Source organism: Limanda limanda, chromosome 22 (genome assembly GCF_963576545.1).
Source record: "Limanda limanda chromosome 22, fLimLim1.1, whole genome shotgun sequence".
Classification (NCBI taxonomy): Eukaryota; Metazoa; Chordata; class Actinopteri; order Pleuronectiformes; family Pleuronectidae; genus Limanda; species Limanda limanda.
This window is the reverse complement of record NC_083657.1, coordinates 17,505,848-17,522,307: the sequence shown is the minus strand read 5'-3', so window position 1 is coordinate 17,522,307 and position 16,460 is coordinate 17,505,848. Positions and strand designations below refer to the sequence as shown.

General features: G+C 40.6%; 1 non-coding gene across 1 annotated transcript; it reads left to right on the top strand.

Moving 5' to 3' along the window:
* Positions 1–15,842: 15,842 nt before the first annotated feature.
* On the top strand, positions 15,843–15,924 carry trnas-uga (transfer RNA serine (anticodon UGA)). The gene has a single exon. It is a non-coding gene; the product is annotated as a tRNA-Ser (tRNA).
* Positions 15,925–16,460: the final 536 nt, after the last annotated feature.

Here is a 16,460-nt window from a genome sequence, read left to right as displayed (position 1 = left end):
ATCCATCCATCCATCCATCTAATAATCATCTTATATTTTGAGGGTGTCACGGGGGCTTAAAATAAATGATTTTAATAGTAAAGAAAAATCTACCCATTGACTTCTCAGAGGCCTGGGAGGAGGTAACCAAAGGTGGGAGAGTGATTGATTTAAGTGCACCTTGAGGACAATTATATATTACCAAAGGTCCTTGTGATGGTTCATTTTCTTTCAATAAATGTTTGATTGGAAGTATCACGCTATATATTTTAGCTTGCATTAGTCAACATTTTATACAAATAAATACAATTGAAATGACTCAATCTGGATGTGTGGGTCAGATGTGGCTGACTTTGTGTACACACCTAAGTCACCCAATTTAGCTCCTCTGTGATCCTCCCAAGGATCACGGGACACACCCTGGACAGGTCGCCAGCAGATCACAGGACAGACATACAGACTTACATTCACACTCACATCTATGGTCGATAGTCTCCTATTTTCCTAACCTCAATCTGCATGTCTTTGGACTTTGCGAGGAAGCCATAGTACCAAGAGAAACCAATGCAGAAACACACCAGCCGAACTAGGACTCAAACAGGGAACCTTCTTGCTGTGAGACAACAGTCCTACCACCATGCTGCTGCCCTTAGCTCAGTCCTCCTGAAAAACACTTAAAGTAAGAATTATATGCACTGAATTTCATGAAAATGTGTCCACCAGGATTTGAGGTACACATATTTGGTATTTTGGGCAACCCTTTTGGGTAAAAAATGAAGATGAGGCCTACCCCAACTACAACCTGAAGTCATGTTTTATGATTTCTGATGACCGGAAGAATGCTCAAGGAGTAAGTACTCGCAAAGCCCCTCTCTTTGTGAATTGTTTGGGTGATGGTAGCCAATTTTTTTAACTGATTTCACTAATTGTTGATCTGTGGCTGTGGCTCAGGACTAAGAGCAGGTCTTCCACTAATCAGAAGGTCTCTGTCCCGCATTTCAAAGTGTCCTTGAGCAAGAAATTGAACCCCAAATTGAGTGATTCATGATAGAGGCCATTGCCCTCTAACCAGAAGGTCGGCGGTTCGATCCCAATCTTCCCCGATTCTGAAGGCCGAAGACATGGTTATTGATTTTAGAAGGTATCCATACCACCCACCGTTGCAGACCTTCATCAATGGCATTGGCATTACATTTGTGGAACAGTATAAGTATCTTGAAAGGTAATTGACAACAAACTGAAATGTGATGTTAATGCTGGGGCCGTTTGTAAGAAGGGACAGCAATGTGTGTACTTCCTGAGGTAGTTACGGTAGGGGGAGACTGTATGTTTTAATGTAGACAACATCTGTTATCATTTTCTCTATTATTTCCTTGTATGGGAATTTGAATACCAGGGGAAATAATGCTTTAAATTGTATTGTGAAGGTGGCTGGTTAGGTGAGAGGTATGTCTCAGACCCCCCTGGTGGCACTCTGTGACCAGCAGGTCATCTATACGGCCAGGTCTGTAGTTGAGAACCACCCCCTACACTGTGAATTATAAATTTTACCCTCAGGTTTGACATTACCCCAGTTCAGGTGCAATAGGAGTCAAAACTGCAAATCCTCCAACCTGAAGGTCGGCGGTTCGATCCCCAGTCTGAACCATCTGCATGCCGAAGTGTCCTTGGGCAAGATGTTGAACCCTGAATGGCCCCCCATAGAATAACAAAGTGCTGAAAGTAGATGTACTGTATGAATGTGTGTGTGAATGGGTGAATGTGAAACTGTACTGTAAAGCGCTTTGAGTGGTCATCATCAGACTAGAAAAGCGCTATATAAATACAAATCCATTTACCAAAACTCCTTTGTTCCCTAAATGCAATACATTTGCTTAACTTGCACATGACATTTTAACTTTTAGTATTTGTAAATATTTGTATTTACATTTTTCTTTTAGACGTATCACATGACATTTCAGCGATCATTTATTTACTCCTTCTATGTATCTATGATGTTCTTTTCACTTTGTGTTGTGTATCTTGTACCCCTGACTGTAAGACAAGTTTCTCATCTGGGATAGTAAAGGCGAACTTGAACTTGAAATTGAACCCAAGACTGCGCTACAACAAGGTAAAGGAAGTTGCCAGGTGGTCCAAGAGGAGGCAGCAGAGCAGGAAATAAGCCTCAGTAGGATAGTAGGGATGTGGCAGCAGGGCTCTTGAACCCAATGGCAGCAGACAGTGGACCGGAACATCTCGGAGTCAGAGTTCTGGAAGGCTGGGCCACAGTGGATGAGGTTCCTGATCCAGTCGGTCTATGATGTCCCCCCCAGCTCATCCAACCTCTTCTGCTTGCAGATACTCCAGCATGCCTGCTGTGCCAGGGCAGAAGCTCATTAGAACACATCCTAGGCTGTAGCCCAAAAGCAAGATGGTGAGAGGGGCGCTACTGCTGGCGCCATGATCAGTTGCTGAAAGCCATTGCAGGGGTCATGGGTACAGGCATCTCCACCAGTAAGCATCCAAAACCAGCAATGCGCTCCATCACTATGTTAAAGTTGGGGAGAAGCCATTACAGTGCCCATGAAAAACCAAAGCAGATGGTCCTGCTGGGGGATTTGCAGGCCAGTCACCCTACAGGGAACTCAAGACCTTCGGAATCAGGGGGCTGCACAAATGGAGAGCTATCAGAAAAATCAGGGGCCACAAAGGAGGCATTAAGATGGCTGTGGATCCAACGGACCCATCCGTGGACCCAACATGCTACTTGGACACAAGATGGGGGCTGATCACCCCAGCTTGGCTTGCCTGGGCGAGGGTGTCTAATGTTGAAAGACCCGAAACAACCTATGACCCCAGGTTACATCACTGATGATGTATCGAAGTTGCATCAAGAGATGTGTGTTAAAACCAAATATATCATATACTGAGGCTTGGAAGACATGTATTTTAGTCACAACTAAGCAATAAAAGGCATCATAATTACAAACAAAAAACATATATTTATTTTATTACATACCATTAACATAAGGTTAGACACTTGTTTATTTTTGTATTTAATATATTGATTTGAACAGCCATCATTCATCCCCTCGCTCCTTTTCTACAGCTGAAAATACTGAATTTGGCTGGATTTATTTTCTTTAAAACCTTTTTTTTTGGTCATGGTTGTCCAACAGCCCTGTCTATCGTTTACCTTTATTTGTTTGCTTTTGTTATTCTGTTGTTACTTTATTATCAATATTGTGCAACATCCTTGTACTTTCAAGATCAACATCTGACAGTCCCAAAGTCCTGAAGTTCCTGCGCAAAGCCAATCTAATAACAATAGCAAATCTCTCTTGCTCCAAATCACTTGCTAAAGTGGTTAAAGACATTGTATGCTCTACAAAGCAAATATGCAGATATATACACCAGCACACACAAGGATTACTTTTAAATGAGGCTTAACATAATATGTGGTAAAGGGAAGCTTTACTATGGTTCAAAGTAATCTGTGAACTTAAATTAACGACAAAAGCTATATATTTCAAGAGGCAAGAGCTAATTAGACGAGTTGACTGGAATCAGATTGACTACAATCTTATTAACTTTTAAGTTTATGTCATCCTTGAGTCTAAGTGTAATGGTATTCCCTTTGGGCATTCCTGATACATGCAAAGTAATGTGACCTTGACCTTTTGACCTTCCACCCACAAAATGTAATCAGTTCATCTTTGAGTCTAAGTGAACAATTTTAGCCAATTTGAAGACGTTCCCCCATGCTGATCTTTAGATATCATGTTCAAAAAAGACATAAACCCATTTTGTGAAGCTGTGTGACCTTGACCTTTGGCTACCAAAATCAAGTGATTTAATCCGTGAGTCCTAGAAAATGTTTGTGCCAAATGTGAAAGGATTCCTAGACGGCTTTCCAGAGATATCACCGTCACAAGGCAAATGTGCTTTGTGAGGTCACGGTGATCCTCGATCTTATCAGTTCATTCTTATGTCCAAGTGAATATGTGTACCAAATTTGAAGAAATTCCCATAAGGCATTCTCAAGATTTTGCATTCACAAGAATGGGATGGACGGATGAACAATAGATCTGTGTGGGAGGAGATAGGGACTCAACCAAGGTAACTTGTCTAATACAATGCTAAAAGACAAGGAAGCAAAAACTTGAATCTGCATTTGAACAATTATGAAAAACCAATGAAAACAAACTGACCTAACTTGCAGAAATTCAGTGCTTATTATTCTCCAGTAGATATTTCTGGTGTCAAACTCCCAGAGACCCAGTGTGGTGGGCTGTGTGATGTCACTTGATTCAGCCATACTGCATCATTGCCATGGCATATTTTACCACACCAAGCCTAAAATCTGCTCTAAAATATTCCAGTCTAATAACAATTACCCAGAATGCAATAAAATCTAAGGTATTTTACTGTAAAGTGGTATTATACAGTGGGTTTTTACAGTACTGTACTGCTAAATCGACAGAATTGACAAAGGAAAGAAGATTTTTTTTTTAATCTACATGAAGGAAACTATATTGCAGGACTGTAGTGGAATGCATTTATTTCAGGTGGGTGTATCTAATAACCTGACAACTAATTGTATTCTTCAGGTAGATTTTTGACAAAAAAGCGAGATGGAGATCTACAGATGGAGATCCACAGTGAGGAAATAAGAATTCGTATTGTCTTAAGCATTCAATTACGAGACAAGAAAGCTTTATATGTTTCTGTGAGCACTACAGGAGAATTCTTATTCTCCTCGTGCCTTTGGTTAACAAGGTTGGTGTACTGCAGCAGTCTTTGAAAGTAGAGGGGGAGGGGAGAGTAGAGGGAATGTAAAGAGGAAAGTAAAAGGGACGTAAGGAGAAGGAGGAGGTATTGCAGTAGAGAGAGATTTTAATCATCCTAAGTGCCTTTACTCTGACCTGTCCCACCTCCCTCCTCTCCTCAGGGTACATTAAAACACACACACACACACACACACACACACACACACACACACACACACACACACACACACACACACACACACACACACACACACACACACACACACACACACACACAGCTGTCAGGCATTTGTAGGGGATCTGTTACAAGAGTAGGGAAGGACAAATATTTTGTCTCCCCTTCATGAGGCATAAAATCAGACAGCACCTGTCATTTGTGTCGCCGCCAATAAAGTCTCTCCAAATTAGAGTCAGTCACTGGTACTCTCAGTGGTCTCCAACAGATGACAATGTGCAGGCACTTCTTTTTCACTCATTTATTTGACACAACACACAACATTGTGACAATTCTGTTATTATAACCACACGGTCACTAAATACAAAATGGTTGATCCCACCGGAAGTAAATTCCATGTCAGCGTGCCTGTAAGGTTCTCAACAAGCTATTCTGTTAAATAGAACAAAAATGTATTGAAGCTTCTTGATGATTGAGATGAAAGAGATTCTACCTCAGTAGAATCTCTTTTAACTTGTCATGGTGGTAGATCGCTCTAAAAAGTATACAAAATGTAATATTTACAATAATGGTTTGAGAAATTGTTTACCAGAATGCCTTGAAGCTACTCTTCCCCTAAATATTACTCTGCATATTAATAATTTGTTGATCTTTCTTTGTGCACTCACATACGGTGGTTGACCCTTGAGACCCCCTGAAAGCTTCCACATTTACAAAAAAAAAAAATTCTGTAAAAAATATTTGAAAAATGATTGGGCTCTTATAAATGTCTTTTTAAAGCGTATATGTCCAGTATTAGGTAGGCGGGGTTTCCACTATGTTTATTTTGACCCCCGATTGCCACTGGGTATTTTCCACACTGTTTACACACCATTGTGGGTGTGGCTGTGGCTGAGGGGCAGAGTGGTCGTCCTCCAACCTGAAGAATAGATGCACTGTATGAATGTTTGTGTGAATGGGTGAATCTAAAACTGTACTGTAAAGCGCTTTGAGTGGTCATCAAGACTAGAAAAGCGCTATATAAATACAAAACCATTTACCATTGCTCAATGTTAGACCCTCACACACTAACTACCTTCAGACATATGATATACATTTTATCGGTTTCAATATATTTTCAAATTTAGTTTAACTTTCACTACTTTTTAAAACAATGTCTTTGTTCCTTGTGCACAAAATTACACACCGAGAAACCCTGATCAAACACTTTTTATTGTCCCTTTTGTATCTAAGAAAGTTGTTTTTTGTATTTCGCTCTCCGTCTGGTTGGAATAAGTTACCTATAATTATAATATAAATAATCTGTAAAAATTTGGCTTATTCAAAACATTTTGTTTTTTTCTCATTTTAAATCAAATTGCTTATGTTTTCAGTAATGATGTCACTATTCTATAATTATTGTATTTTATTCATTCATTATTCATTTATAGATTTATAATATTTTGTGTCTTTAATTGTGTCTTTTCCGTTTGGCCTTGTTTTTTCTGTCCTTAATTTGTTCTCTTGTTCATTTATTGTTTGTTTTAGAACTGCTTAGTACAACTCGACAAAAGTACCCAGCAATTTCAGTATTTTCTGATTAACAAGCTGTTCTTGTGCCTCCATGACTTAAAAACACACCTTACCCTAACCTTAGAAAATGTCTTCTTCCTAAAATCGAATTTATATGTTATGGGTATGTGCTTTTTGTCCCCATAAGGAAGAGTAATATGGATGTAATGTGAATGCATCAACAAATTTAGGTCCCCACAACACAAGTAATATCTTGACCACACAAACACACGCACACAGCCAGTTGCTCCTCCCCTGTTGAATTAATCTTATTCTGTCCATCTCCCCCTTTCTCCCCCACCCTTTCTCTCTCTCCATTACAGTGTCTGTCTCAGCATAATGGCAAACAGCTTTAAGAGAATTAAGGACTCACTGCAGCAGCACTGGTTGTACATTACATAATCAATACAGTCTATCCTAAAAGTGCAGACACTGTTCACCGTCATCCACACTGCTGTACACAACCCCATCTCTTAATGGTCTATCTATAGTCATTTTTCAACATATTTCCTCAACTGTTGTGACGTTAGCTAAGTACGAACTAGAAGGGTGACATCTGCAACTGAGAGGAGTTTGTGCTTTCGGCAAAAAGGCAACCTAACCAAGTGGGTAGTTCCGAATGGAATGGCAGAATAGCCTACTGCTTACAACAAGGGAGAGCCCTTCAATCTTAATTTCAAGACTAATCTCAAACAATGATCACTTTTAACTTGGTTTGGGTATAATGTGATTTGTCCCTTTGAATTTTTGTGTATTTGTATACTGCTGTCTTTTATTTATTTATTGTTTACCTGCATAGAGACAATGGTCCTCATTCACCATTGTCTTCTTAAGAATTTTCTTAAATTTATTCTTCAGAAGTTTTCTAAAAAACTTCAAAATTGTTTGCAGCTGTGTTTTCATATTGATGAATGCCTTGTGTTTGTAAGTTGAAAGCGCCGAATAGTTTTTCCTAATTAGCATTGGTTAACGCCCCGCTGATTACCATAAAAGGCTGTGAGACTGCAGTGTCGTGTACAGAAATCACAGAAACTGAAAAGAATTTTTAAGAAGCCTTTATTGAAGCAAAAATGGCTTGATCTCAGTATTGAAGTCAAAAGAAATATTGTCAAACCCAGAAGAAATAGGGGGAAAGGAAAAAGAAAAGGAAGGTGCACAGAGTTATCTGAGCTGGAGCTGCGCAAGTGAACCTTCAACCGAGAATCTGTGGACACTCGTTTTGAGTCTGATCGGACTTGCCGGCCGGGTGCTTACAAAATGTTTTAAAAAATATCTCAGGTCTTAGCACTGGCCTACAGTAAGCAATAGGATTGATATCAAATCCGTCCTTATTGTTTACAAGACACTAAATGATCAGGAACCCAACTATATTTTGAAATTTCCGATGTCTATAGGCACTGACAGGTCTTTTGAGCCTTTTACAGAAATTCCCCTCAGAGGACCTTCAGAGAGGTCCTGAGTTTTGCGTTCACACAAGCACAACGCAATGAGAGATTTTCCTCCCGTTCAACACTTTCACAACAGCAAGAAATCCTCTGTAGGATTCAGGGTGTGCAGCAGGTGGAAGCAGGACGTAACATATAAATGTTTGTTTCGCTTTTTCATTCTGAGATTTTTCTTTTCATTTTAGCATCTGCTGAATGCTAGAAGCGCATCAAACCACCCAGTTGCTCGCAGTGAATCGATCCCCCTGCTGTGTTCACACGTTGACTGCTCCTTGGTTTCTACGGACTTCATACTAGGGGGCCAGGTGGATAGAGTGTGTAGAAACTGCAGAGCGTAGTCACCTGGGTAACAGGGATTAGGGGTATCTCAGAACTAGCAGTTAATTTCGATTTTCCTATGTAAATGAAAAATAGAGATGGATCAATGCACCACTGGTAATTGTTTTGCATTCATATAGTGCTTATTTAGTCTTAGCAACCAGACTGCACCTCACATTCACCCTTTCACACTGCACAAATACGTAATATATAAATGTGTCTGCCTACTTTAAGAGGTATATCTTTAGGTTCTATAGGGGCAGACTGGTGTATAGATGAAATACATACACAAGTCATCCAGCAGGCAGTAAAACAGCTTTCTCAAGCTAATCTCTAATGGTGCAGAGCTGGCTGTACACTGCTGATCCAGACCTATTATCTAATTGCTTTAGCAGCCAGGAATGCCCCCCCTCCATCCCAATTTCTGTTGCGTAATTACTTTTTCCCCTTTCCATCACTCCATGGTTGATAAGGTAATGTTTCTATGTGTATACTCATTGCACATTTTTCTATGATAAAGATCACTATAATAATAATAATATTTATTATTATTTGCATATCTGTTTTGTCATAGAGAAAGTGCATGGATGCAATATATAAGAACCTGTTTGAGGGTGAATTAAAGTTGGAATTGGACTAGGGACCTTTAAAATTTATGTGAGGCTGCATTAGCAATGAAAAAATGAATTGCCTTCATTATGCGCCATTGTTATACAATGTGGTGTGTTGAGATTCATCTATGGTGCATACAGTAGAACTGTGCCAAAAGTTTGAATTAGCTTGAACTTTTGGCTGAAGGCTACTGCTTGAAAAATGACTACAACAAATCATCACCCTATTGAAATAAATGTTTACTCTGTAAAATGACCTGTGCAATAGAATTATGAAGAATGAGACTCGATCAGCAGTTCTGGAGCATTATCTGGCATAGATTTCTCCAGCTGATCAAAAAAACACAACTTGACCTGATCTTACCACACACACACGTCATACATAGTGAAGTGTCACTTTCTATCGCTGGCAGAAGCTAGACTGCACTTGTATATTTCCTTCTGTATCAGGAGTGTTCTTTCTTTGCATTCGTTTCAATGTCTCACGATCGCATATTCACAGAAGAACTTTTAACCAATACGCAAGCAAAGACACACAACAGGTCTGCTCCGCATTATCTCGGGCTAGCCCGCATTGTAGGGAACTGCTCCTTTCCATTGCCATCCCCGAGGAACACAAACCCAGCGTGGACGAGGAGGAAACTACCATACCAGAGATTTGTGGATATACACGACATGTGTGGGCGCTCTGCGGAGAGACTCAATGGCCTGCGGCTGTTGCAGATCTCCCCAAAGGCAAATTTGGCTCCGCTCATGAAAGGAAGGAAAAGGAGAATAACGCCCTACAGCTCTTTCTCCAATGGAAAGAACCTGCAATGGTACAGACGCCCTGCATATGAATAGTGCAACAGAAGCAGAGGCTGGAGGGTTTCTATTCGATGTATACAGCGATTTTCGAGTCCACTCAAAGCACTTTACAGTACCATACAGTGAACCTATGTACAGCAATTTTTCTATGAGAAATGTCGAAGACTGGGATCGAACCGCCGACATTCTGGTTAGAGGATGAACTTGAGGGCACTCAATAGCTGGACGTGGCATCTGCAACTACTACAATTAGCCACAATATCTTTATTGAGAGCAGGATTTTCCCCAGGGTGGTTGCTAGGCCCAGTGGCATGTGACCTTTAAAATAGGTATAACACAGATATATAGCCTTACATGAAAGTTTATGCTCACGTGTCACTACCTCATCATTTGCCTCCTCTTTCAACTAGGCTCTTGCTCTCCCTCCTTGTATGTGTGTTGTGTGTGTGTGTGTGTGTGTGTCTGATTGCATAGAGACAGGTGTGCAAGAGTCAGGTTACCAGCTGCCACTGACTCTGGCCTCTGTCTCTTGCTTTTTTTTTTTACAGTATCAGAGGTACTGAACAATACCGACCCGCTGTTGCAAGATTGTTGCTGCTGCTGCTTTGGGATTGGGGCAGACGTACATTGCATGTCCGGTGTCCTTGTATTATGCCGTATTACCCTGCCGCACGTCCTCCCTCCTACTCCCCCACTGACCTGCACTCACTTTTCACGTTGACAGTTGACACCGTCACTGGTCAGAGGTTCTTAGCACCCATGAAGTGCCCTAGTCTGCTGTGAGTTAAAACAATCCACGAATCACAGGCTGTGTTAATAAAAAGATGTGCAGCTGTTCTGCTTCCAGGGAGCTTGGCTGTTGTTGAGTCACTGTCACCTCCAGCAGTTTGCTGCCTGAAAAAAACATCAGACCTTTTTTTATTTTAGCGGTGAATTCCTCCTTTAACATTGTCCCAACATTTGGCCAGCTAGCATATATTGTTTGGTATAGCTTATGATATATAGAAACGTCATTGTTGAACATCACTCACATGCACAGCCATCCATTGAACACGCACAACGGATGTAGAGCACACTGATCTCAGATCTGATTTTATGTTTAACCAACGGAGGTCATTGATTAATTGAACTATTCCAATTACTATGTCTATGCTTCCAACTGAGCTGCCCTACTTTAACTGTAGTTTAAAAAATATGAAAAAATTGCAAATACTTTGGCCTGGCGAAGGGGCAACTTATCCCTAACAGGCCGCCGAAAAAAAAAGGAAAAGCTTCAACTCGATTCACTTCTGGTGAGAGCTACGCCTTACCTACTTCGAAGAACTAATGGAAACATGACACGTTACTACTCAAACAGTAGCTCAAAGATTGTAGGGGAGTTAGAACTGTTCCCACCGAGGTTAGTCTCTTCTTTAACTATAGCCAATCTGTTATCTGTCGGCCATCTGTAGAGTTACTACCTTTGCTAGAGTATTAATAAGCCAGTGATCTCCTTAAATCTCTGCTTGAGTCTTCGTGATTTGATAGCTTGGTCTGATTGATGTCCTGCATTGGGAGAGAAAATGGATGTCTCTCTAAAGAGTACACATAAGTGTAAGTTACGGGCCAGGTTTAGTTTTGGGCTGCTGTCATTGTAGGCTACTACGGTCGAGGTGTGTACTTTGAAATGTTTTTCCCATATGCCAAGTCCCTACATTCACCACATCTTTAATTTGGTCAATATTGTCAGGGGGCGGCTGTGGCTGAAGTGTAGAGCGTTAGTCCTCCAACCTGAAGGTCGGCAGTTCGATGCCCAGTCTTCCCCGTCTGAATGCCGAAGTGTCCTTGGGCATGATACTGAACTCCGAGTTGCCCCTCATAGAACAAGAAATTGCTGCTAATAAATGCACTGTATGAATATGTGTGTGTGAATGGGTGAATGTAAAACTGTACTATAAAGAGCTTTGAGTGGTCATCAAGACTAGAAAAGCGCTATATAAAGACAAAACCATTTACCATTACTGGTAGGCGAGTTGCACAGATTGTCCAACTCCTCCAGGATGCCACATCCATGCGTGCCGTTGCAAGGAGATTTGATGTGTCTCCCAGCATTATCTCCAGAACATGGAGGAGATACCAGGATATCTGCTGCTTTGTGCAAGGAGGAACAGGTTGAGCACTGCCCGAGCCCTACAGAATGACCTCCAGCAGGCCACTGATGTGAATGTCTCTGCCCAAACAGTCAGAAACAGACTTCATGAGGGTGGCTCAGGGCGCGACGTCCTGTAGTGTGCCCTGTGCTCACTGCCCAGCACCGTGGAGCTCGATTGGCATTTGCTATATAACACCAGAATTGGTATGTCCGCCACTGGCGCACTGTGCTTTTCACAGATGAGAGCAGGTTCACCCTGAGCACCTGTGATAGACGTGAAAGGGTCTGGAGAAGGCAAGGAGAACGCTATGCTGCCTGCAACATCGTTCAGCATGACCAGTTTGATGTCCTGGCTCACAAACAGTGTTAATTTTGGCAGCTATTTTTGATTTAGTCTTAGTCTTAGTCTCTTGACGAAAATGCATATTAGTTTTAGTCTAGTTTTAGTCATTTTTATCCTTCTTAGTTTTAGTCTAGTTTTAGTCGACGAAAACAAATTACATTTTAGTCTAGTTTTAGTCGACGAAAACGAATTTCATTTTAGTATAGTTTTAGTCACATTTAATAACCACATTAAACTCCTTATCTTCCCTTCTCAGGTCCAGGTCCCCCTGTGTTGTGTCTACAATTGCATACTAGTCTAGCTTTCAGTACTTAGGTTGTCCATTAGATGTCCCTCCTAAAGGTCTATAGCAGGGGTCGGCAACCTTTACTATCAAAAGAGCCATTTTGCCCCCTCTTCCCCCAAATAAAATTTGTCTGGAGCCGCAAAACATATTTGATAACAAAGCTGATAAAATTGTATATAAAGTTATACTATACTAATCTGTAGATTATTGCATTTATGAAATTATAGAACAACAATAAAGAAAACTGTTGACATTTTATTTATTTTTACCTGTTAAAACAAAGGGAAACACCAAATGCTTATGAAGAGGAGAAGAAAATACACAGGCAAGTGTAGGCCTACTTTGAAATAAATTAAACGCAGAACTATGTAGGGTTATTTGAGTCATTCCCATATTTGTGGGAAATGTATAAAATAAGAAGTACCCTATTTTGAAATAAATAAAAACATATAGCTGCAGCCTATATATTTTAGTTGGCGAAATGTGAAAACAAAAAGTGAAAGCAGATCAGACTGGAGGAGGAGCCTCTGCTCTGATCCAGAAGCTGCGGGCTGATCTCAGAGCAGATGAGACCAGAGAAACTCTGTGTTTTCACTGTTTCCATAGTTAAGAAGCAGCCGGTGAGTCAGTGAGCGGCGGCCTGCTTCACATGAACGAGCTCTGATCTCACTGTGTCTCTCTGAGCGAGTGCGCGGGGGCGGAGCATCGGGACCGGTGCGCCGTCTGGGAGCACACGCACACACGCACACAGACACACACACTCGCCGCTCCGGGTACTTCATGACGGCCTGATACGATTATGTTTTTAAAAATTGTTGTGACTTAGTCAACCGCCAACATTTTCGTTTTTCGTCTCGTCTCGTTAACGAAAATTAAAATAGATTTCGTCATAGTTTTTATTTTCAAAGATCCATTTCGTTACGTCGTCGTCTCGTCTTAGTCATGGGAAAAGGGGCGTTAACGAATATTTTTCGTTATCGTTATCGTCAACGAAATTAACACTGCTCACAAATGGTGGAATGAGCTCCCCATTGACATCAGTTCAGCAGAAAGTCTAAACATCTTCTGTCTCAGACTAAAGACTACACCTTGGCTAATAATCAAAAAGTAAAAGTTGCACTTATATGTAGCACCTACATCTAGCACTTCGTTGTTTGGCCTTTTTAAAGCTAATGTTTTTACATGATATTTGCTGTTCCGGGTTTGTGCCCTCATGATTGAATGCCCTTAATGGAAGTTGGAAGTATAAGAGCGTCAGCTAAATGTTATGTAATGTAATGAAAAGCCCAGGAAGTTATTATTTATCTGTTTGCGCATGTCCCCCCCCCGCCCCATTTTTTGTTTAAAACGAAAAAACATTAGTTTCTTGTTTCAGTTGAGTTTAAAGGTTCAGTGTGTAGAATTTAGTGACATCTAGTGGTAAAGTTGCATCTTACAGCTGAATACCACTCACTTTACCATCCCCTTACAAAGATTAAAGAGAACCTGTGGTAGCTTTCAGTTGTCATAAAAACTTAAAAGGAGTTCGTCCAGTTTGGACTACCTTAAAAAACATAAGAGCCTCCATAGAGAGGACCTGCTCTTGATATGAATATAACGTATTTAAATATAAAGGGCTCATTCTAGGGTAAAGAAAACAACAGTTCTTACAATTTAGAATAACTAAACTAGTGGAGACATCACTAGGATTATTTTATATCCAATTTCTGCCAATAGATCCCTTTCATATTAATCGTACACACTGGTCGTTTAAAGCAACATGACGGCTTAAGATAAAATAAAATAATCCTTCATCGTTCCCACAATGGGGAAATGTGAAACTTTACAGCAGCAACGGCAGTAAAACATTTACATTAGTAAAGTGATAAGTAACATGCAATACCAATAAAAGTAAGGAAATATTTTTTTAAATATAGACACATTTAAGTGGAATAAAACACTAATATATACAGTGAACGAATATTGTACAGTGAAATGGAGTTAAGAGAGAAAGAGTTTTTCAGGAGTTTTTCCTTACTCTTGTGGAGGGTTTAGGGCAGAGGATGTCACACCTTGTTAAGAAAAATTGTTATTTGTGAATATGGGCTATACGAATACATTTTCATTGATTGATTGATTGATTAAGAGGGGCAGGCGCAGCACCTCAGCTGACACAGTGTGAAAACACACACCTACTAACTGAGAGGTGCACAGCTGAGGTAAGAGTCACAAATCTATCATCACCTCAATCAGAACAATAAAAATAATCCTAATAATGATAATAATTAACTTTATTTTCTTATAAAACGCGTAACTGATTCTGCAAATATATCTCTGATAAAATGCAAGAGATATTTTTCAACATTTTTGTGTTGTCTTTCTAGAAAACTTTCTGGAAGTGCAGGCTGAAGGATATACTGCAGCTGAGGGGCATCACACTACCTGTCCAACCATCCACAGTTTGTGAGGACCCGGGACTGTGTGCAAGACAAAGCTCTCTGCTGCAGGGGGCCCTGCAGCGAACGGCTGTGGCAGACTTCTGTCACAACACACCCTTCTACCTCTGATGACTGTGCAATCGTCAGCCTCATCATAGATGTGGACGACAGGGAGCACAGAGAACCTGTACTTTGTGGACTCCTGCCAGCGGCCTCCAGATGCTAAGTGTATTAAAGCTGCCTGAGTTATCACTTTGACAGACAGATTTCACAACACTGCTCGACCCAAATCTCAGGCTGGACCTTTAATCAGGACAAAAGCAATATGGTTCTAGCAGCTTGTGTAGCGAAGAAAACCGTTCCAACCATAAAGAAAAAATAATGCTGTGCTGATCGTGTTGATCAGCCCTTTGGCAAAATACAAAATTCCAAACCATTTTAAGTTGCCACATAGTTCTAAGATACAACTGACCAAGCTTTTAGGAGGCCTATTTAAAATTAAAAAAAAATCTGTATTATTACATTTCATTTCATTTAGCTGACGCTTTTATCCAAAGCGACTTACAATAAGTGCATTCAACCATGAGGGTACAAACCCAGAACAACAAGACTTTTTTTTATTTCCCTATTTCTCATTGTATTTCCATGCGTTATTACCCCGGGCGTTTGATCTCTCCACACATTGTTGGCACAAGTGAAGATGTGCATTAAAGAAAGGGTATCGGGAACGTGCCCGTGGCTGTAATTCATGTACATCCACCACTGGTCTAGTAGGGGACTGCTGCTCTCTTGTGGACTTTAGGGGTTATTACCGTTTGTTTAGCTAAACGTTGACCTGCATCTCCAAGCAGTCGAAGGGAGGCAACGTGCACCATTCGTGCTGCTTCGGAACAGAAAACTAATGATGTAAATGAATGGCGATGATCTACAAAACATTTATAAACCCCCAACATTAAAGTCTTAATATGCATTGTTATAGTGCCCAATATATCGGTACTAGGCACCGGGCTGCGATGGCCGAGTGGTTAAGGCGTTGGACTTGAAATCCAATGGGATCTTCCCGCGCAGGTTCGAACCCTGCTCGCAGCGATTTTATTTTTTTTCAAAAATGATCTGGACGTATTTATGTATTCATGACGTTATATCTGGTATATTATTGAGCAAGTTACAAATGGCGATCAATGTCACATTTATGCTTTGTACTTGTCAATAACGGTGGTTGCTGAGTGAAGAAGAAGGAAATGGAGGACGGCACTTGACTTAAGTTTAAATAAATACAAAAATAAATAAATAAGGAAATAAATTAAACAAACACAGAAATAAATGCCCGTAAGCTAATGAGAAAGGCGGTTCTAACCTCAGTCTCATGCAGGGTTGGTCAGAGGAGTGCGTTGATCCAGTTCTACTACTTCTGCCTTTCAATGCTGACTGTTGTGCCCTATGGTTGTGCCAGTTCAAACTTAAAAGGAACTAGTTCAAAGTTCTGTTCATGCAGATGAATATGAACTAGTTCACGTTCATGAAAAGATGGTGCAGTTTGAACCTGAGATATTACAGAATATCACAGTATGCCAACACAAAAAAACAAGTTTAATGATAAACCAAAACGACCAGCAGGTGGCGAA